General features: G+C 42.5%; 1 pseudogene; it reads left to right on the forward strand.

Moving 5' to 3' along the window:
* Positions 1-152: 152 nt before the first annotated feature.
* On the forward strand, positions 153-23,495 carry LOC139449026 (kyphoscoliosis peptidase-like; annotated as a pseudogene).
* The last annotated feature ends 201 nt before the right edge of the window (positions 23,496-23,696 follow it).

Below are 23,696 nucleotides of genomic sequence, written 5' to 3' on the forward strand. Positions count from 1 at the left end.
ACCCGCCCATTTAGTGGACACCTGGTGTTATCACTTGAACTAGTGCAGTGATTCTTGTGTTTGAAACTGTAGTGTCTGCTTAGACCTGTCACAGACGTGCTCTAAGTGAGAAGGTCAAGATTCATAACTGGCCATTGCATTTTGGTGACGGTATGCTGCTGGAGGTGGCCAGTTACGATACGTGCACGGTCGACACGGGCGTTATCGTCTTCAAAAACGTGGACCAGTATGGCGTGCAGACGGTACACCTATTGGCGACAGTATGTTGTCTGGGTAGAACTGTACTCTATGCAGTGGCATTCTAGCAGTGAGCGTGATATCAACCCATATCATTTCAGATCCAACCTAAAATCTATAATGTTGTCTTACGTTGACTTTCACAAGACGTTCGTTAGGACGCCTACAGACTCTGGACACATAGCCCTGTGCGGAGCCGATCATTAACATTTTATGTCTGCAGAATCCTGTTCTAAAGAGGCAAAGAACATATTGGCTTGATCTGCTTGACTTCCATCAGGCATGTCAATATCACATTGTAAACGACAAACAACAAAATGCATTAACAACGTGAATACTTCAGTTACGAAACCTATAGTCAGTGAAACATAGACGCTGTCAAGAAAAATTCGTGCGGCTAAATTTACAATGAGGTGAATACCCTATTGTTGTTAGACTTCTTTAATTTCAACATATTAACATTCAAAACTTATTTGTTTTCCTTGAAGCAAAAATGAATAAAACGTGTGCATGTGAATGTGAGTATTCTAAAGTCACATTTAAGAAATAAACGACTAGTGGGAATTGTTTATCGTATGATAAAACAGTGCAAGGAGAATAAAATCGGGGCGTACATATAGGGTGGTTTATGCTCCATGCAGTGTTTTATAGTACGATAAACAACGACTACGATATAAGATATCACATTAACAGCCTCATTAAATATGTTTAAGAACTAAAAGCTTTAAAAAATAATATCCGTAATTAAATAATAATCACTCCCTGAAAAGAATTCAATCTCGTCAATGCAGGACAAGCACAGAGGTTTAGCTTGGTCTTTCCTCAATAGCCTCAAACAAGGAAACATCAAAACAATGACTATTTCATTTTCAACCAGGATAACGGAAATTTTGAAGCATTGAAAAAAATAGCAACATGTATTAGAACATTTCTAACAGTCGACAAATGCATTTGAACTATGAGATTAAATATCAAGTTCAAGCGAGTTCATTCAGATTTGTTTTGAATCTGAAGTGCAAATTATGTGCGAATTATTGAAAGTTGCACTGCTGACAAAATCCCGATGCCGACTTTCTGATTGGCGGATACTTCGATTTGTGACAGCATATTTGGTTCGGTAATTGCAACAGCTATAGTTTAAAAGTTGCTAGATTCTGTTGCTTGCATAGGGTAACCTGATGAACAGTTTTCTCCTGAAGTGTGTGGCTTAATTTCCTTTTCTGTTCTACCGATGTATTATTGCAGTAACTTTACTGAGAACATCTTCATCATTTTGTTGAGAGCGTTTTCACCACGAGGTTCTTTACCATACCCTGAACCTTCAACTGGCACCTTTCTCAGTGGATACTGCGAAACATGCAGAGCTTTCTGGATTTAATTTGGACGTATAAATAATATAACTTGATTGTTTTGTTGGGTTACACACTAGGTTCTATCACGTATAGATTTCTGTACACGTAACGATAGACCAATTTTTCATTGTGAAAAAAACACGCTTCGTTCTTGATTGTTCTTTGCGATTTATGGCGTAGGTATCTTGTATTCCCTGATTTAAAAAACCCACATAAACATAAAAGAAACAGCAGCGCACACTGAGGCAGCACCACGACTTACTGATGGACGTGCAGCCAGGCAACTCAAGTACATAAAACTACTGTGCTACCCGCATGGATCCCTGCAGGACTTACACCATTACACCCTTAAGTCACTGGTGATGATGGACACTCAGCCAGAGATTAAAACGAATAAATATTCTTCGAATAAAACTCTGGTAAACATAGCAATAATTGAATAACGCGGGCTTACATACCCACTCAGAGGCACAATAATATTACACTACTTCAACCCCAATCAACTAACAATCTTCGTTAGTTGTCCAATACTACCAATTTATAAAAATACATAACATTCCATATTCAAATTTATCAATTATTCCATTCTTATTTTTAGAAAGAACAATAGTTAAAGGTGCTCATATCTGATTAAAAGGATCCCTTATAGGCGAAAAATTAAAATATGTATTCTTCATGATGGAAAAATGAACACAGGCAAGAAGGACATGCTTGCCCTTGATTATGTCATCATAAGGGATACAGAATGGAGGATCCTCAACTGTTAATAAATGTTCATGTGTACACGACATCGGTGTAATATGACCTCTTCAAGTCTGATTGACAACCCAAGTAGGGGTAACCGATATTTAGTTTGATTTCATGTAATTTATCAATACCTACTTGGGTGTCTCACTTTTTTTACAGACCCGTGAAGATCCGGGTTAGAATAGGTCTTCAGCAACCCCGGCTTGCCTTAAAAGGCGACTATGCTTGTCGTGAGAGGCGACTATGGGATCGGGTGGTCAAACTCGCTGACTCGGTTGATTATCGATCCCAATTGCATGGATTGATGGTCATAATGTCAATCTTTGGATTGTCTGGTCCAGACTCGATTAAGTACAGACCGCCGTCATATACCTGGAATATTGCTGACTGCGACGTTAAACAACAAACAACAACAACACATGCGATCTCGGATGTAACATCTTATCACGGGTTTGTAATCTCTGTACAGGATAAGTGATGTCACAGATTTGTTGAGCGCTGCTTTTGCTCCACAATGCCATTTAGTAAGAGGTAAAATGTATCAAATGGTATATTTGGGATAAAACTTTCTAAATAAAATACAGATTCTATTACTTTCTTGGGTTGAATCCCATCCCAGAGTGAGGTACCTAATCGCCAGCACACAAAGCCAGCGACCTAACCCACTCAGCCACCTCAGGCTCCAACAAACTGTTCAACAACTGGTTGTCTAGATGACAAACTTTGTGTACCCCTTTCTAAATGGCATTGTGTATTCATAGTTTTCGGCCAAGTGATGGGTTCCAATTTACACTCCTCAGAGGGGTACATAAAGTATGTGATCTAGAATAGACTACCAGTTGTCGGATTTTCAGTTTGTGGAAGCCTCGGGTGTGTGCTGGCGATTAGGTGCCTCTCTCTGGGAGTGTGGATTCGAATCCCGGATGGTCTTAATCCTCAATAGAGTATCTGTACTTTACTAAGAAAGTGTTATCCAAAAAATAAACTTTGGTTAGATCAGTCATTGTGTTTCACATTTCCTGTTGTTAAGCATTTGAACACACTACACCGCCCAGTGATGAACAAATCAAGATTAGACGTAGAAAAGTAAAATTAAGTTCACAAATATATTATGCATGTTTACCTCCGAATGAAGAACATTAAACCGTTAATTCTGTCGAACTCTTGCAGCACACACGCTACCATTGTATCTCTGGAGAGCATTCCCTTGTGGTGTCATACATGGGGATAGGAGAAAAGGCCTGCAAGGGTATCCACTATAGAAAACAATCTAATATTGACGTGTATGATCCCTCTTAATATGCACACAAAGTGGATGTTCTAAATATGTTGCTGTCATGGCTTGATCCCGGCCATTTGTTTGTTTGTTTGTTTGTTTGTTTGTTTGTTGTATAACGCTGCACTCAGCAGTATTCCAGCTATATTACGACGGTCTGTAAATAATCGAATCTGGACAAGACAATCAAGTGATTGACATCATGAGCATCGATCCACGCAATTGGGATACGATGACATGCATCAACCAAGTCAGCGAACCTGACCACCCGATCCGGTTAGTCGCCTCTCACGACACTTCTTGCTGAAGACCTATTCTACCCCGGATCTTCACGGGTCTCCCGTCCATTTAGCACACACATTCGTAAATTTTCCTACAAAAAAGATAAAGCATCAGACTTTAAGAAATGTCGAGAATGGATTAATTGCATTTCCACTATAAGAGTATATAATATTATAGATAAGAAAATTTATTCAGCAATATTGTCTAAGAACAAATTACCGACTCTTTGCACTGTTTCTAGCAAAGTTGACAAAATACAATACTATGTTTGCTGTCGTGAACATCACATTTGCATTCATTGAGAGCATTTACGCAAAACCTTCCATTCTTCGTTTTCCGAATCTTTTGAATACGTACTTTATTGGCCTTAGAAGGGAAGCTACAGACCGTCACGAACTCTAATTGCGAAAAAGGGACAGTACTCTAATATCACAAGACGTGCCTTCGTAGTTACACACTGCCTGTACGTTGATATCGTGGCATCCTTTCCGTTTAACGTCAGCTGGTTTGTCTGTAGTCAGCTCCTGAATACGTATACGCGTTCCATCAATGCAGCCAAGGACACTCGGAAAACCACCAAGGGCGAAAATCCACCTTGAACCTGACGTATGTAACATTTTTGTGTTGGCCATGTTATGAACTCGTTCTCCCGTTTAACCAAAGCATCAGTCACATCTACAATGACACGGGAAACTGTACATTTGTCAACACCCATCGTAAAAGTAAGCACTTAAAGGAAACTGCCACTTGCACAGTAAATTAGCAATTCAGTTGATAGATTCCCGTCCATATCTGTACTTGTCATGAAGTTCACTGTTCAGTTCATACATGCAAAATTAACAGTTCGGAATCGCTTCTGTTGCATCGAATATGCCTCAGGAACCATGTAAGGGGCGCTTGGTCAACCAATGAACGCCATTTCGTTTTAAAGATAACCAAGATGTTACGTATCAAACAGAGGTCGGGAGGAGTGTTTACCTCAACGGTCATTTAACCAATCGTTACAGATAAGCATGCTTTGCGAAACAACAATACCATTTGGTTAAACGTAAGCAGAGTCTACGGCTCGTTAAGAGTTAACCGGGTCCTGAACAACAGGGCCCACATCTTTATGAATTGCGTGGATTGATGCTCATGATGTCAATCACTGGATTGTCTGGTCGAGACTCGATTATTTACGGACCGCCTTCATATAGCTGGACTATTGCTGAGTGCGGCGTTAAACAACAAACAACAACAACATCTTTATGCTGCAGTCCTATCATAACATTAATATTTCATAATCACCTACGTTTCGGAAAGTGTATTTGTTTATGACGAACTCATGGTCATGGTGGCTATGTTTATCTGAAACCACATTACCAACCTGCGATGTCAATCGGATTTGTAAGCACTAGAGATGTTGACCGCGATCTTCATTTGTGTAGTTGCCGTTAGAATGGTCAAGTGGCAAAGCGTCCGCCCAGAGAGCAGGGTTCGATCCCCGGCCGTGTCATACCAAAGGACGTTAAAAGATGGTACTTGTCTGGCACTTGGCTTATATTAAGCAAGGACTGCCAGCTCGGATTCAGTGTACTGTGTCTGAGTGTGATATTCATGTTAAACTGTGGCATGGTATCTCAGTGAGCTTACACTATAAATCGGCATCAGTCCAGACTAGTACAAGAAGCCACACGCACGTGCATTCACGTCGCTAGATAAGTGCAATAAACTTGGACGCGGCGTTAAACCCCATTTCACCACATTTCAACGCGGTTGCCGTCGGTAAGGAATCCGTGCTACAAATATAGCACCAGGAATCAGTTGCTCACCTGGAGGTATAGTCACTGTCATCTTTTATATTAAGATATGTTCTGCATAAATACTGAGGATTAAAACTAACACAAAAAATTTACAATTTGAACACAAGATGTACACAAATTCCTTACCTTGGCATGGTGAAACATTGATCAATAGTGTAATTGCATCGGACATCATTATTGTTTTGACTGATGCGTCAGATTTGGAAACGTTGTCCTAATTTTCTACCATGAAACATAAAGCAAGACTAAGGTTTTGAATGTTGTAATGCTACAAAAAGGACCAATGAGCGAGAATCTTTAAATTCTTCTTAAGAAAGGCATGCTCCTTCGTACCTAAAAAGATGTGAGCACACTTTTTTTTAGGGAGAGATCAACACGAAATTACATTCCGTGCATCGTTGACAGTTGGGGTATGGATAGACAACGGATTGTTGTTGTTTTTTTAACGCCACATGCGACCACATTCCAGCTGTATGACGGTGGTCTGTTAAAAATCTGGACCAGACAATCCAGTGAGCATCATGAGCATCAAGCTACACAACTGGGATAAGATGACATGCATCGACCAAGTCAGCGAGCCTGATCCCGTTAGTGTCTTATGACAAATGGGTTGCTGGGTATTTATATTCTTACCCGGATCTTTACGGGTAGGACACATCAGGTAGTCAAGCCCACTATACAACAACGCTACGTCCTTACACAAGTCCATTGTTCTGTGCTACTAGACAATATTTCTATCGAACGCGTCCTGTCGATGGCATATACGCATGCTGAAAAGTGAATACATTTAATTTGTTGGAGTGATATAATAAATGGCAGATGTATTGAATTTAATCAGGGCACCTATTGTATTCCCATCTATTCACTTTTGTACATGAACCAACTGCAAGGACGCATGTGGTGTCACAGACTTGGCGTCAGGAGGGGATATTATTACATTTTGGATTGTGTAAACTGCCGACGTTGAATATATGAACATGCTGGTTAATTCTTGTGATATAATAAATGGCAGGTGTATGGAATGAAATCAGTGGACCATGCCCAGGGAATCTATTGTATTCCCATCTATTCACTTTTGTACATGAACCAACTGCAAGGACGCCTGTGGTGTCACAGACTTGGCGTCAGGAGGGGATATTATTACATTTTGGATTGCGTAAATTTTCGACTTTGAATATACGAACACGCTGGTGTATTGTTAATTATTGTTCACTTTATAAGCGGCTTATTGCAGAGAATGAAACACACGTCTAGGAACACATTTCCCGTTCTCTAGGCATGAGCACAGAGTATGTTTGAACATAAATGGTATAGAGTGTGCTATACCCTTCTAAGCCAGCTTAGTATAGTGTCTGATATGTCCCGGGCTCAATTAGGTACGGACATTAGGCGAGGTACGTAATAGTGTATTTGAGTCATGACGAAATCAAGGGAGGTAAAGTTAAGATATATTTTGCGGACCAACGTGTTTAATATATTTATAAAAGTGGAAGCAAGAAAAGGACCTATCATATCATTCATGGCATACCGTTTTGTGAAACCGTGGTATATAATAGATTAGTACAAGTGGTAGCTGGCATGAGAATGAAGGTGAAATGTTACGTTCTTCACGCCTGCGATGTACGCTTTTGAAGGGGCTTTATATTTACACCCGTCAGAATTCCATGATCAAACATATATAGAGTGTCACATACTGAACCTTTTGGGGACGGAAAACGTGTAGCATGTACACAATTCAAAGACCATTCTTAAAAGTCTGACCATTCAAAAAGACAGTATCTGTAAATATCCCTGGATGGCAGATACTGTATCGTGGATACCCTTGCAGGCCTTTTCTCCTATCCCCATGTATGACACCACAAGGGAATGCTCTCCAGAGATACAATGGTAGCGTGTGTGCTGCAAGAGTTACAACAGAAATAACGGTTTGATGTTCTTCATTCGGAGGTAAATATGTATAGTATATTTGTGAACTTAATTTTACTTTTCTACATCTAATCTTCATTTGTTCATCATTGGACGGTGTAGTGTGTTCAAATGCTCAACAACAGGAAATGTGAAACACAATGATTGATGTAACCAAAGTTTTATTTTTTGGATAACACTTTCTTTGTAAAATACAGATACTCTATTGGGGATTAAGACCATCCGTGATTCGAATCCAGACTCCAAGAGTGAGGCACCTAATCACCAGCACACACCCGCGGCTTGGTAGCCTGCACCTAACTGGTAGTCTAGATCACATACTTTATGTACCCCTCTGAGGAGTGAAAATTGGCACGCCTGGGATGGGACTCAACCCAAGAAAGTAATAGAATCTGTACTTTACTAAGAATGTGTTATCCCAAATATAACGTGTTACATTTTACCCTAAATGTCATTGTGGAGCAAAAGCAGCACTCAACAAATCGGTGACTGTACAGTGATTACAAACCCGTGATAAGATGTTACATCCGAGATCTCATGTAAAAGAAGTGTTGTTGTTGTTGTTGTTTAACGCCGCACCAGAAAATCCAAAGGCTGACATTATGACCATCGATCCACGCAATTGGGATCAATGACATGCATCATTCAAGTCAGCGAACCTGACCACCCGATCCCGTAGTCGGCTCTTACGACAAGCACAGCCGCCTTTTAAGGCAAGCAGGGGTTGCTGAAGACCTACTCTACCCCGGATCTTCACGGGTCCTTAAAAAAAGTGAGACACCCAAGTAGGTACTGATAAATTACATGAAATCATACCAAATATTGGTTACCCCTACTTGGGTTGTCAATCAGACTTGAAGAGGTCATATTACACCGATGTCGTGTACACATGAACATTTATTAACAGTTGAGGATCCTCCATTCTGTATCCCTTATGATGACATAATCACGGGCAAGCATGTCCTTCTTGATTGTGTTGATTTTTCCATCATGAGGAATAAATATTTTAAATTTTTACCCATAAGGGATCTTTTTAATCAGATATGAGCACCTTTAACTACTGGTTTTTTTTCTATAAAAAAAATGAATAATTGATAAATTTGAATGTGGAAAGTTATGTATTTGTATAAATTGGCAGTATTGGACAATTAACGAAGATTGTTAGTTGATGGGGGTTGAAGTCGCGTAAAATTATTGGGCCTTGAGTGGGTATGTAAGCCCGCGTTATTCATTTATTGTTATGTTTACTAGTGTTTTATTCGAAGAATATTTATTAGGTTTAATCTCTGGCTGAGTCGTGTCCATCATCACCAGTGACTTAAGGGTGTAATGGTGTAAGTCCTGCAGGGATCCATGCAGGTAGCACAGCAGTTTTATGTACTTGAAATTGTTGGCTGCACGTCCATCATTAAGTCGCGGTGCTGCCTCAGTGTGCGCTGCTGTTTGTTTTATGTTTATGTGTTGTTATTTTGTCAGGGAATACAAGATACCTACGCCATGAATCGCAAAGAACAATCAAGAACGAAGAGTGGTTCTATTGTTACGTGTACAGAAATATGTACGTAAAAGAACCTAGTGTGGAACCCAACAAAACAATCAAGTTTTATTATTTATACGTCCAAATTAAATCCAGAATGCCCTGCATCTTTCACAGTATTCACTGAGAAAGATGCCAGTTGAGGGTTTAAGGTATGGTGAAGAACCTCGTGGTGAAAAGGCTCTCAACAAACTGATGAAGATGTTCTTAGTAAAGTTACTGTAGTAAGACATCGGTAGAACAGAAAAGGAAATTAAGCCACACACTTCAGGAGAAAACTGTTCATCAGGATTCCCTATGCAAGCGACAGAATCTAGCAACTTTTAAACTATAGCTGTTGCAAATACCGAACCAAATATGCTGTCACAAATAAATCCGCCAACGTGAAAATGATGAAGATGTTCTCAGTAAAGTTACTGCAATAAGACATCGGTAGAATAGAAAAGGAAATTAAGCCACACACTTCAGGAGAAAACTGCGCGTTCCACACGCTATTCATGAGGTTACCCTATGCAAGCGACAGAATCTAGCAACTTTTAAACTATAGCTCTTGCAAATACCGAACCAAATATGCTGTCACAAATAGAAGTTTCCGCCAATCAGAATGTCGGCATTGGGATTTTGTCAGCAGTGCAATTTTCAATAATTCGCACATAATTTGCACTCCAGATTCAAAACAAATCTGAATGAACTCGCTTGAACTTGATATTTAATCTCATAGTTCACATGCATTTGTCGACTGTTAGAAACGTTCTAAAACATGTTGCTGTTTTTTTAAATGCTTCCAAAATTTCGTTATCCTGGTTGAGAATGAAATAGTCATTGTTTTGATGTTTCCTTCATTGAGGCTATTGAGGAAAGACCAAGCTAAACCCCTGTACTTGTCTAACATTGACGAGATTGAATTCTTTTCAGGGAGTGATTATTAATTAAATACAGATTATTATTTTTAAAGCTTTTAGATTTTATAAACATATTTAATGAGGCTGTTAATGTGATATCTCATGTCGTAGTCGTTGTTTATCGTACAATAAAACACTGCATTGAAAATAAACCACTTTATCTTTACGCCCCAAGTTTATTCTCCTTGCACTGTTTTATTATACGATAAACAACTCCCACTCGCCGTTTATTTCTTAAATGTGACTTTAAAATACTCACATGCACATGTACTCATGTTTTATTCATTTTTGCTTCAAGGAAGACAAATAAGTTTTGAATGTTAATATACTCTTCAAAAAGAAACTTGACATAGATGTAAAACAACTTTTTCCCAAATATCTAAAATAATTACATTAAATGAGAACCTAATAAGTCAAACAGAAAGATGATGTGTCTATAATTCGCGAAAACACATGCAAAGCACATAAACGTAGCGATTGGGGATCAGTTTTACAGCTTCATCCAAACGCAACCGCCTGTAAAAAACGTCCAGCACAGGATCCTGCATTTAGGCATGCAGGCCCCCCTGCTGAATGGGTCTAAAAATCCTCATCAACGGCTGTTCATACAACCCTTCTAACGGCAGTAGAGGCGGTGACAGAATGCCAAGACTGAATGCAGCTCAACGGAACAACGCGATTGGGAGATTACAAGCTGGAGCAACTCAGCAAGAAGTGGCCAGGCACTTTGGCGTGTCCAGACAGACAATCTCCGCACTGTGGACCCGATACAACAACAGACAGACCAAGGTTAGGAAGACAAAGGGTGACAACCCAAGCACAAGATCGATACATCCGGCTGCGACACCTCCGAGACAGCACTACCATGGCCACGTCTACAACCACACAGGTCCCTGGGTAACGCAGAATATCAGATCAAACGTTACGCAACAGACTGAGGGAGGCTGGACTTTTTGCACGAAGACCTGTTCGACGTCATGTATTGACCCCACGTCATCTGGCGGACGGTCTGCTTTGGTGCCAACAGAGGGTTAGATAGGCACGTGCAAGGTGGAGAAATGTATTGTTTACTGACGAGTCTTGTTTCCTACTCACACATGCTGAGGGGCGCGCACGTGTCTACAGACGTCGGGGTGAACGTTACGTCCCCAACTGTGTGCAGCAGGTTGTCCCATTTCGCGGCAGGAGTGTCATGGTATGGGCCGGAATTCATCACGGTGGTAGGACGCCTCTCGTGCATGTGGCAGGTGCATTGACAGGTGTGCGTTACAGGGACTTGATCCTACAGCCTTACGTTCTTCCTCACGTCAACGTTCACGGCGGACAGTTCTAGCAGGACAACGCTCGACCGCATATTGCACGTGTTTGTCAGGACTTCTTACAGCACATCAACATCCAGACATTACCTTAGCCAGCCCAGTCACCAGATTTGTCCCCGATTGAGCATCTGTGGGACGAGTTGGATCGACGCCTTCGCAGAAGGAATCCACCGCCCCAAACACTTCCGGCGCTTCTTGATGCACTTCAGCACATCCAACATCGTGTTATTGACAACTTGATTGCATCTATGGGTCGTCGGTGTCAATAGGTGATTGATGCACGTGGTGGGCACAACCGATACTGACATTTGCTGTACCCCTGTGACATTAACTGTATCTTGTACGTGTGTCTGTCTAGGTGTTACGATTAATGTTTTGACCATTGTGTACATTAATCTTCAAACAGTGTTTCAATTATGGTTTCTGTGTCCTATTTTGAAACAATCGCATTATATTACATTTTGAAAGTCAGTTTTTCTTTTTTTGAAGAGTATATGTTGAAATTAAAGAAGTATAACAACAATAGGGTATTCACCTCATTGCAAATTTAGGAGCCCGAATTTATCTTGACAGCGTCTATGTGTCACTGACTATTCGTTTTGTAACTGAAGTATTCCCTTTGTAAATGCATTTGGGAATGTGTCGTTTGCAATGTGATATTGACATGCCTGATAGAAGTCAAGGAGATCTAGCCAACATGTTCTTTGCCTCTTTAGAACAGTATTCTGCGGACATAAAATCTTAATGATCGGCCCCGCACAGGGCTATATGAGTCCACTGTCTGTAGGCGTCCTAACGAACGTCTTGTGAACGTTAACGATAGATTTTAGGTTGGATCTGAAATGATATGGGTTGAGATCACACTCACTGCCAGACTACCACTGCATATTGTACAGTTCTACCCAGACAACATACTGTCGCCAATAGGTGTGCCGTCTGCACGCCATGCTGGTCCACGTCTTTCAAGACGATAACGCCCGTGTCGACCGTGCACGTATCGTAACTGACCACCTCCAGCAGCATACTGTCACCAAAATGCAATGGCCAGTTATGAGTCTTGACCTTCTCACACAGAACACGCCTGGGACAGGTCCGAGCAGACACAACAGTTTCAAACTCAAGAACAATTGCAACAATTCAAGTGGTGGCACCAGATGTCCGCTAAATGGGCGGGTGTGACGTGGCTTTAAGATTACAGACGTCGCTTGTAAAGGCCAGAGGTCAGGATTATACCGGTTTTACCATACCCTTATCCCACCTCTTGTTGTTCATTTGAGCACAAAGACTTTCTGCTGTCCCGATATTGTGACTCCATGGTGATTCTTTTGAGTAACGGGGCGGTCAGGTAGTCTAGTGGTTAAAGCATTCGCTCGTCTCGCCGAAGACCCGGGTTCGATTCCCGACATGGGTACAATGTGTGAAGCCGATTTCTGGGGTTTAACGTCGCGTCCAAGATTATTGCAGTTATATAGCAACGTGCATGCACGTGTGTGTGTGTGTGGCTGCTTGAACTAGTCCTGAATAATGCCGATTACATAGTGCCAGCCCACTGACATACTATGCCTCAGTTTAACATGAATACCCCACACAGATCCCGGCAAGTCATTGTTTAAGCCCCTTAATGTCAAGCGCCAGACAGGGTAATAACAAGCACCATCTTTTAACGTCTTTCGGTATGACACAGCCGGGGATCCAACCCCGGACGTTGGGCTCTTCGGGTGGACTCTCTACCACTAGACCACAGAGGCGGCCTAACGTGTCAACTAAACTAAATTAGCTGGAGAGACACGAGTAGGGTCCGGGTAACACTTGCCAATTCATCCTTGAAACTTTATTTCGAAAGCTGGAAAGCTGTAAACCTCTCCCTGCTTCTCATGTCAGAAATCTGTTTTGAAAAGATTAAAAGTTCGAAAGCTCTACATCCCGTCTCATTTACCACTTTCGATATCATCTTTTAGGAGCTCGGATTTTTTAATTTTTTGCCAATTTTGCACTTTATTTTTCATACCTTTGAAAGTAAAAATTACGAATGCGTTAAGTCAATGATGCCCTGTGCAAATATGTGATAACTATGTTCTCACACACATGAACAGTTTAGATTATTAGCAGTGTAGAGCTTTCAAAAATAAATGTTTGAACGATCAATTGTAGTGTTACCCGGACAAGCGTGACACAGATATACATCATGTTTCGAACCTAATTTAAGTCTTACCAACTAACTTTGGATATACATGGATATATATCATCCGTCGCAATGTCCTCCAATTGAAAACAGTTGTACATATTTAGACGTTTGACGTTTGTATTCAGCAGAGACACAATAACTGACTTTTGCAGTTTCCCCTTGCATATGGATAGTCTCATTAAATTGCATATTCTTCATTTCATATTTACATTTTGATGCAAAATCACACATTGAAGGTTTCGAATGGGAAATGACTGGTCTTGAGCGACAAACAGAAAGCCTTTATTGTTATTACTATTGTTTTTATCATTATATTAGAGAGACGATTCTTTGAGGGAAATGTGTTTCAAAATCATCGTTGGTTTCAATAACAATCCAGTCTGTTCTTGTGACATTGACACTACAAATCTGTATGTCAAATCATATTTACAGTTACCTTTGCCGTGCCTGAGATGGTAGCTCCTGATCAAGTCATGTTCATTCTTGCTGGTGATGTCGGCCAAGTGACTCCCGAAGAACAGGCAGAAGGACTGTTGAGAGTCGTTATACTGATGTAACTCAACGGAGGTAGTGAATTCGGTGTGACTTACACAATTGAAAGACTTCTACTTTAGATACAAAGGTGAAAATAGGTTGTGTACAATAGTTTAGAGAAATATTAATATCGAAATCAGAAACAAGTAACCGCATGCAATCTTAAGTGAAGATACCAAACAGATAATAACGATGGCAGAAACTCGTCAAACAACTTGCCATCATTTTTAAATAAAATGCAATGGGTTCCTTCAATACATTTACAGTACTTTAACATTAGGAAGTTAATTTCTGGATGTCAACTTCTTAACTTTGAGGGGCGGTCGGGAAGCCTAGTGGTTCAAGGGTTCGCTCGTCACGCTGAATTAACTGACTATGAAAGTCCTGTTTCCACCTTTGCCGAAACAGGCTGGAATTCTGGAGTAACATTTTGGCTGGATCAACGGGTTTATGTATGGTCCAATCAAAATCGCGTAACAAAATCGACATCCGGTTTGTAAACTGCTGTGCAGATTTCGGTCAACCGCAGGATTCTCAAACCATGTTTATATTGTCCAAATCTTTTCGTGTCTTTAATCAAGGTGCTCACGTGATTTGATGCACTTCATGAAGTAAGAAAGACCCGTTTTATTATAACGCTGATCTTGATTATCGATCAGATCGTCTTCGCCAAATGCGGGTTATATGACAGGTGGAATCTGATTGGTCAAAAGGAGGGACAGAGAAAGACTTAACTTGTAAAAGCCACTGGTGGCGATACGATCGAGCACACAAATTCCACCCTTCCCTCAGGAAGATGATGTAATATAAATGTGTAGTCGTGAAGGGCTGTGTGATGGTCACAGTGCAGTCTGTGTGATAAGACGTAGAGTGAATGAGTGATTGAGCTTATTCTATTTCTGAGAGATGGACAGCTTCTCGAACGTATATAAATAGAGCAGCCAAACATAAAAATGAAATTATATCAATAAACGAAAAGAGAAATCATATCAATACAAAAAACAGAAATTCTGTGAATACCAAACTCACAATAGATTTGTGTACCCTACTCACACACATGTGTCCCAAAGAGGGACAGGTCAACCGAAATTGCTTAGGCAGAAGGCGACCTCTTAAGCACTTAATGCAACAACAACAAGAACAGACGTTGGGCTTGTGCTAAAACGACAACGTCATTCAACGTGTCTTCGTCGTGGGGTTTTAACCCGTATTCATCCACATTGTGACAAGGATTTCATGTATGGCTTTTCCCTTCACCAAACTCGTCTTCACTTCGGCGTCCCAGCAACAGATGCTTGTCGTAAGAAACGACTGAATGGATCTGGGGGCCAGGGTCGGTGGATTGGATGACACTGAATCCCAATTGTGTGGATCGATCCTCACCTCTCAATCACTTCATGGTCTGGTTCAGACACCATTATTTACAGACCGCCATCCAATCCACTGAGCCTGACTACACGATCCATCTTCCGACCAGCATTCCTAAGGGTCCTGTTTGCACGTATGTGCCCCTCTAGAATGCACATTGTTATTGTTGAGTTCACAAGATGAACACACGACAGCAGAAGTATAAATTCAAGTGTCACAACATAAGACTCCAACATAACATTATTTTTGCAGTCAAATCAAACAAGCGTGATCAAAATCTGCTTAATAACTTTGTTTCCAAAAAATGACGACATGTTGAGACCCCCACTGATCATTATGTAAAGATATAAGAGACCTATTTTCTGGTACATAATTCCTAGGGCATGTCTGTGGACGTGTGTTGAAGCGAGCTGCTGTGAAAGCAACACCAAACATTCCGGAGACAAATTATACAAGGTGAGGTGAGGTGAGGTGAAGTGGTTAACGCAGCGGCGAATCTGCAAACAATTGCCAGCTTGAATCTTGCTCAGAAGGGACTCCGGCATTAATCCTACACTTTAACATAGATTATAATTTGTTGGTCACAATCTCCATGAACAATCTCTCTGTGAAATGTGCATGCGAAGCACACATTTCCACAGCATGCATTATACTGTAGTTATAGATTACAGACAGGCTAGCCCACACAATATATAAAATACTTAGTTATAAATTTAAGAGAGCGCCAGGATTGTCCTTCTGATAAGATTAGTGTTTATTTATCAGCACTTCCGGGTTGTTATGTAGATGGTTGCCAAGGGCCGCATGTCAAACGTCGCGTCTAAGATTATTGCACTTATATAGCGACGTGCATGCACGTGTGTGTGTGTGTGTTTGTGTGGCTGCTTGTTCTGGTCAGGACTGATGCCGATTTATAATGCTCGCTGACTGAGATAACATTCCGCAGGTTAACGTGAATACCCCTCTCAGACACAGAATACTGACTCCGAGCCGACCAGTCCTTGTTTTAGCCCCTTAATTCCGAGCGCCAGACAGGGCAACCATCTTTTAACGTCTTTTGGTATGACGCAGCCGGGGATCGAACCCCGGACCTTCCGCACTCAGGGCGGACGCTCTTCCACTAGACCACGGAGGCGGTCTGTCATATAAAAATGTTCTAACAGGTATGGTTGGTCATTTGTTGACTAGCTAGCTGATTACCAAACCTTGGGTCGTTGCTAAACAGTAACGCGTTCCTTTGACCTTACACAATTAATGGATCACCGATCGAACATTTTGTTTTGCTTAACTCACCAACCCCCACCCCCAACCCGAACCCCCACTCCCACCTCCTGCCCCTACTCGTGTTTCCCAGAATCCTGTTTCTTACTAAAGGCGAGTATCATGATAACACCAACAGGCCGGCCAGGTTGAAATATATACAGTATTTGTCAATGAATCAGGATATCATCAATACAGATCAGTTCAAAGATGAGACACGCACTATTCAGGCCTTCTTGTACGGGTTGATGTCAGAAATTAGAATTGACATTATTGTTCAATCTTCCATAACTCAATGTCTATTCAATGTTTTGTGCTTCCGAGGTCTACAGGTCAGTAGTCACTGACATGACGTTTATCTCGCGGTGTATTTGATGAGTAGTGTTGTGGCAACTCGGACTCGGTGCAACAGGCCAATCACTGCACATAAGTAGTAGATATACACTCATAGTACTGCCGCTTATCATACACAAACTTCGAGCTATATCCTGCATTCACTTGGCAACACATAAGGCATCTGGGTCGATGTGGTTGAGGTATGTATCTTTCCGAGTATCGCGTTATGAGTTTGTATGTGCACAATTATAAAATTATGAAAAAGTGAAAAACATCACTTTAAATGTTAATTCAGTGAACAATGGATTGAGGTATTGTGTTTTTTTGATTGAGTTTAGACTTTGACATTATATGTTGTGAATCATATTATTGTATTTCCTTAATGAAATTATTAAAAAGTAAAAACATAAGTCGGTGTGGGGGGTGTGGGGGTGGGGGGGGGGGTTGCTTATATTTACGGACCCCACACGTAAAAATTGTTAGTATGTATTATTATATGGGGGATGAAGGTTATTAGGAGCTTTAAATTAGCTTGAAATTCGGAAGTCATTTGAGATGTGTGTGTTGCTGCTTGTAATAGTCCGGACTTTTGTCGGTTCTTATTGCTAACCCACTGTGATACCGTGTCGTAGTTTAGCATGAATACCCAACTCAGACCATGCGATGACTCCGAGCCTACGGCCAGGCAGGGTAACAGCAAGTGCCATCTTGCCATCTAGGGTGTGGTTTGTGATTCAGCTGGCTGTACTGACTGTAGGGTGTGGATGGTATAGCAGATCCAAACCCCGCCCAAGCAGATCCAACCCCCTCCCAAACATATCCAACCCCCGCCCGAGCAGATCCAACCCCCGCCCAAGCAGATCCAACCCCCGCCCAAGCAGATCATTACCCCGCCCAAGCAGATCCAACCCCCGCCCAAGCAGATCATTACCCCGCCCAAGCAGATCCAACCCCCGCCCAAGCAGATCATTACCCCGCCCGAGCAGATCCAACCCCCGCCCGAGCAGATCATTACCCCGCCCGAGCAGATCCAACCCCCGCCCAAGCAGATCATTACCCCGCCCAAGCAGATCCAACCCCCGCCCAAGCAGATCCAACCCCCGCCCAAGCAGATCATTACCCCGCCCAAGCAGATCCAACCCCCGCCCAAGCAGATCATTACCCCGCCCAAGCAGATCCAACCCCCGCCCAAGCAGATCATTACCCCGCCCGAGCAGATCCAACCCCCGCCCGAGCAGATCATTACCCCGCCCGAGCAGATCCAACCCCCGCCCAAGCAGATCATTACCCCGCCCAAGCAGATCCAACCCCCGCCCAAGCAGATCCAACCCCCGCCCGAGCAGATCCAAACCCCGTCGAAGCAGATCCAACCTCCGCCCGAGAAAAACCAACCCCCGCCCAAGCAGATTCAAACCCCCCCAAAGCAGATCCAACCCCCGCCCAAACTGATCCAACCCCCGCCCGAGCAGATCCAACCCCAGCCCGAGCAGATCCAACCCCCGCCCAAGCAGATCCAAACCCCGCCAGAGCTGATCCAACACGCAACGACCCCAACCCTCCACTGAAGCCCACTAAAAAGAAGAAGAGTGATGCGGTGCCTTCTCCGGAAGCGTTTGCTGCTATTGATGCGCATGCGTTGAAGGTGAGAACAGGCGGAGGATGCGTTTAAGTGACTGTATTCTTGAAAGATGCCGGTCAGTGTACCGTTTCTCTGTGGAATGAGAATCAAATATATACCCTTAGAAATGTAGGGGGGCATGAAATATAAATGTTTATACCATATTTTAGAACAAAAATTAATGTTGACGACAAACATCCTTTGCAAGAATGTTTATGTCTGCAACACGTAACACCAAAACACATCCCATAGTTTGCACGTGCCTGACGCAGTAGCGCCACACACGTGCGTTAGGTGTCATTCCTGATTTTGACCATTATTTATGTCAATCGTATTGATTCTGCTTATCTGCTTATTCTGCTTAGTTGACTCAATTCATTGTTTGTGTAAGGGGGCACGGGTTGCCAAGTCGTCTAAGGCGCCGCGATTCGCAGTGCACAGTTGCATCCCTTTTTGGTACGCCAGAAACCTATGATTGTGGGTTCGAATTCGGGTTCGCTCCGATTATGTTTCTAGGTTTGTCGACCATACCTGTCCTCGTGGGTTTTACTTCGGGCTTTCCTCACACATTAAGTTGACACGCCGTGATATGACTGGAATGCTGTTAAAAGCGGCGTTAAACCCAACTCACTCACTCATTGTTTGTGTCTGACCAAGCGATGCGGCGGCTGCAAGGTGCAGAGCGTCTATGGGCTGTGTCATGCTGGAAACTGTCAGAAGTCAGCGTACAGTGACCAATATGTTCAATGTTTCACAGTCTGTAATTAGCAGACTATAGAACAGGTATTAACACACTCAAATGTTGACGATCGACCCCGTTCAGGGCGTCCGAGGTCAAAAACAGCACAGGTTCGAGTGATCCGGAACCAGGCTCTATAAAATCCAGCTCCAACGACGAATCAAATTGCTACAAACTTTCATCGGGCTACTGGAGTACGAGTAATGGATCAGACGATTAGAAATCGTTTACGTGCAGCTGATCTCCATGCTTAGTGACCACGTATTGCGCGCCTCACAAATCGCCATATTCCCCCCAAAACATCAATGGTGTACACGAAATCGAAACGCAGTACTTTTCCCTTTTCACGTTTGCAAATGAGTCCCGATTCACTTTGCACTTTGATAGGCGTGTTCGTGTCTGGCAACGTCGAAATTAACGTCAAGCCAATGTCAACGATGACAGAGTTGGAGGCGGATCGTTTGTGGTGTTGGGTGGCATCACTATGGCAGACCTACCCCTCTCCATATTGTGCCGCGATTTGCCGTGAACGGTTGCGTCCTTTGAGCAGAAACCTAGGATTGTGGGTTTGAATCCCGGTTCGCCCCGATTATGTTTCTAGGTTTGTCAGCACCATACCCGTGCTCGTGTGTTTCACCGAAGTGGTAAACGTCTGAGACCTGCATCACTTCGGCTTTCATCCCACATTAAGCTGGCAGGCTGCGATATCATTAGAATACTGTTAAAAGCGGCGTTAAATCCAACTCACTCACTCACTCGCCTATCAGTTCTGTCTAGAAACTTATATACATTCTGGCAGCAGCGACAATTACGTATGACGTACTTTTAGAGGACAAACACTTTACGGGGTTGGCCTGCAGGGTTTAACACGACTTTTAACAATATTTCAACTGTATCTTTATTGTCAGAGTGAGCTTAAAGTGACAGATAACGGATCGTGATTATTATGAATCTTGGATTCGAACACAGAACCAGCAGATACTAGCAAGTAAGTTTGTCCTGTCGATATCCGGAACCTTTAACCACTGAGTCACAACAATTGGTACCCTTGGGCTGTGATATCCAGTTTAAACAACGGACACGTCCCTGGCCGTAGAATCAAGTTCCTGATAATTGAATAATTATGACAGTTAAGCCGTTAGAACGGACCGTTTGTCCATGAAGCCCGCTTTCAGGGAATTACTGAAATGAACGTCTTCATGCATGTATAAATCTGGAAAACGGGTTTATCTGTTGACAGTAACGTACTGTGCGGGGTAACTGTCTGTTCTAAGACTTGTTTTTGCACTTTGTCTAGACTCCGGCCAGTGCTCGCTCATCCGTGACCTCCCTAGCACAGTACCTGGTGAAGCCAGCCCGGAATGACATGGAGAAAATCCGGGCCTTCTACAGATGGCTTGGTGACAATATCAGGTGTGTTCGGTACAGGTTTGTTGTGTGTAGTGGTTGTTTGTTTGTTTGTTTGTTGTAAAACGCCGAACTCAGCAATATTACAGCTTTATGGCGGTTGTCTGTAACTAACCGAGTCTAGACAAGATATATCAGTAATTGACATCACAAGCATTGATCTATGCAATTGGTACACGATGTCATGCATCAACCAAGTCAGCGAGCCCCATCCGATTCTGTCAGTGGCCTCTTACGACAAGCATCTTCATGGGGACGATCCATTATGTCGTATGGTACAATAAGCACAGGATCTATTCTAACCAGGAATCCAAAAGGTGCTGTATGTGTTTCAAATACATCTTATTACTTTCATTACAATTCGTTGAGATCCGGGATAGATTAAGTCTTCAGCAACCCATGCTTGCCGTAAAAGGCCCCTGTGTTTGTCGTAAGAGGCGACTAACGGGATCGGGTGGTCAGGCTCGCTGCTCGCTGACTTGCCTGATGCATGTCATCGTATCCCAACATCCCAACTGCGTGGCCATGGATCGATGCGCATGATGTCAGTCATTGGATTGTCTGGTTCGGACTCGATTATTTACAGACCGCCGTCATAAAGCTGGAATATTGCTGAGTGCATCTTTAAACAACAAACAAGCAAACTTCCATAACAATTTCTAATCGTTTTCTAGGTGTCTTAGGAATGTGGGCAAAATGGCATGTACACTTCGTCCTTTCTTATCTCATTTGCTTATTCAATTTACAGTTACGACGTATCCGGGTTCTTTAGTGGCAACAGTGGCTCTCAGGACCCCGATGCAGTGCTGAAGCGTGGATCTAGTGTCTGCGAGGGATATGCCAGACTCTTTCAATCTCTCTGCGAGTAGGTCATCCTCAGGACATAAACACACTGCGTTTTCAATTATAATATAAGTTCACTGTAGCGACCCTTAACTAGATGTGAAATTTCAAATGTTCTCCATTCCAGTATGACAAAGTAACATATTTTGAGTAAAGCAACACTTGTTGACACCGACCCGTGAAGATCCGGGTAGAGAATAGGTCTTCAGCAACCCATGCTTGCCGTATGAGGCAACTATACTCGACGTAAGAGGCGACAAACGGGATCGGGTGGTTAGGCTCGCTGACTTGGTTGATGCATGTCATCGATCTCAATTGCATGGATCGATGCTGATGATATCAATCACTGGATTGTCTGGTCCAGACTCTATTATTTACAGACCGCCTTGATATAGCTTGAATATAGCTGAGTGGAGTGTTAAACAAACAAACAAAGCATACACATGCAATGCATTTCTATGTCTCATTAACACATGAATAACGGTTTTATGTTTACCTTTATTGTTACAGCGAATGCAAGATACCTTGCAAACAGATCTCTGGTTTCGCCAAAGGGTTCGGCTACAACCCAGAAAATCCCTTCACACTAAACACGCAAACGGACCATGCGTGGAACGTCGTGTATGTTCAGGGAGAGTGGCGCCATATTGAGTGTACGTGGGGAGCCGGACACCTGAACAACGACCATAAGTACGAGAAAGAGTTCGAAGAATTTTATTTCCTCACTGATCCTGAGGATTTTGTCATCGAACATTTTCCATATACTGACAAGAATTTAGAAGCCAGTATCCCTCTGCAGCTGTTGAAAAAACCGTTATCTCTCGAGGAGTTCAGCAATGCTCTTTCTCCAATGACCAATGGTATCATATGGGGGTTTGAATGTACGAGCCACAAGACTTAAGTTATCACAGTAGACAAGGAATGTGAAATCAGCTTCAAGACTCGAAATGTAAATCTCAGTGGAATATTGTGTCACTTGAAGGAGAAGAACACACAGAAGGAATACAGCCAGTATGTCCTCTTAAGGAAACAAGGAGACAAGTTTACAGTAAGAGTTACTCCACCTGCCGAAGGCAAATACAACCTGGCGATCTATGGCAAGCCAGAATCGTCATCAGGTACCACACACGACTCACTCATCACCTTTGTTTTGCGGTGTCAGACTGTTGCCAAAGGTCTACGCCCATACCCTAAGAAGCAGGGATCCTGGGGTGCAAGTCAAGACGCCATTCAATATGGCTTCACCAGCGACATATTGGGAAAGGATGTTCTGACTACATCGACTGGAGAAGTAGAACTCAGGATCAAGACGTCGAAGCTTGTCCCCATCTCACTGCGTCTTGAACAAGCAGACTCTACTCAGACTGACCTGGATCGATACGTATTTGGCTTTTATGAGGGCAATACACTTGTTCTTAAAGCAAGAGTACCCGACGTTGGCTTTTATAAGTTAACACTATTTGGAAAACATCCCGAGAACTCAGAGTCATCTTCGTTTGACCATGTTGCTGACTTTTTGATTGAAAGCAAAAAAGCTGTAAGCAATGTTCTCCCTTTCCCCAGTGCTTACACTGCTGCTCAGAAATATGGCTGCCATCTGCACGAGCCTCTCTCTGGGGATCTTCCAGCCAATCAGGATGTCCGACTTAAGCTAAGCTCAGATAGTTTAACTGAGTTAATGGTCAACAAACAAGTGGAGGAGAAGGAAGGTAAAGAGTTCAACTTTACCTTTAAGACGCCGTCAAAGGGAGAAGAGTTAAGTGTGTATGGTACCTCTGGCAATAGTTCTAGCTTTGATGGCCTGTACTCGTACAGAATTGTGTGACTTAAAGGTGCATTTCAACAAAGACATAGAGCTAGCTAATCGCGGACAGCCTTGACCGCTTGATAAGGTTAAGAAGCAGATTAGGTTTGTGATCACTTTCTTCAGTAGAAAAGAAAACACCAGATTTGTGTTTGTTTTTATATTTACCTCTGGTAGTTATTAAAATATATCAACAGAGAATATACTTATTGACTATTACAG

This window comes from Haliotis cracherodii, unplaced genomic scaffold (genome assembly GCF_022045235.1).
Source record: "Haliotis cracherodii isolate W230 unplaced genomic scaffold, xgHalCrac1.p SCAF_7, whole genome shotgun sequence".
NCBI lineage: Eukaryota > Metazoa > Mollusca > Gastropoda > Lepetellida > Haliotidae > Haliotis > Haliotis cracherodii.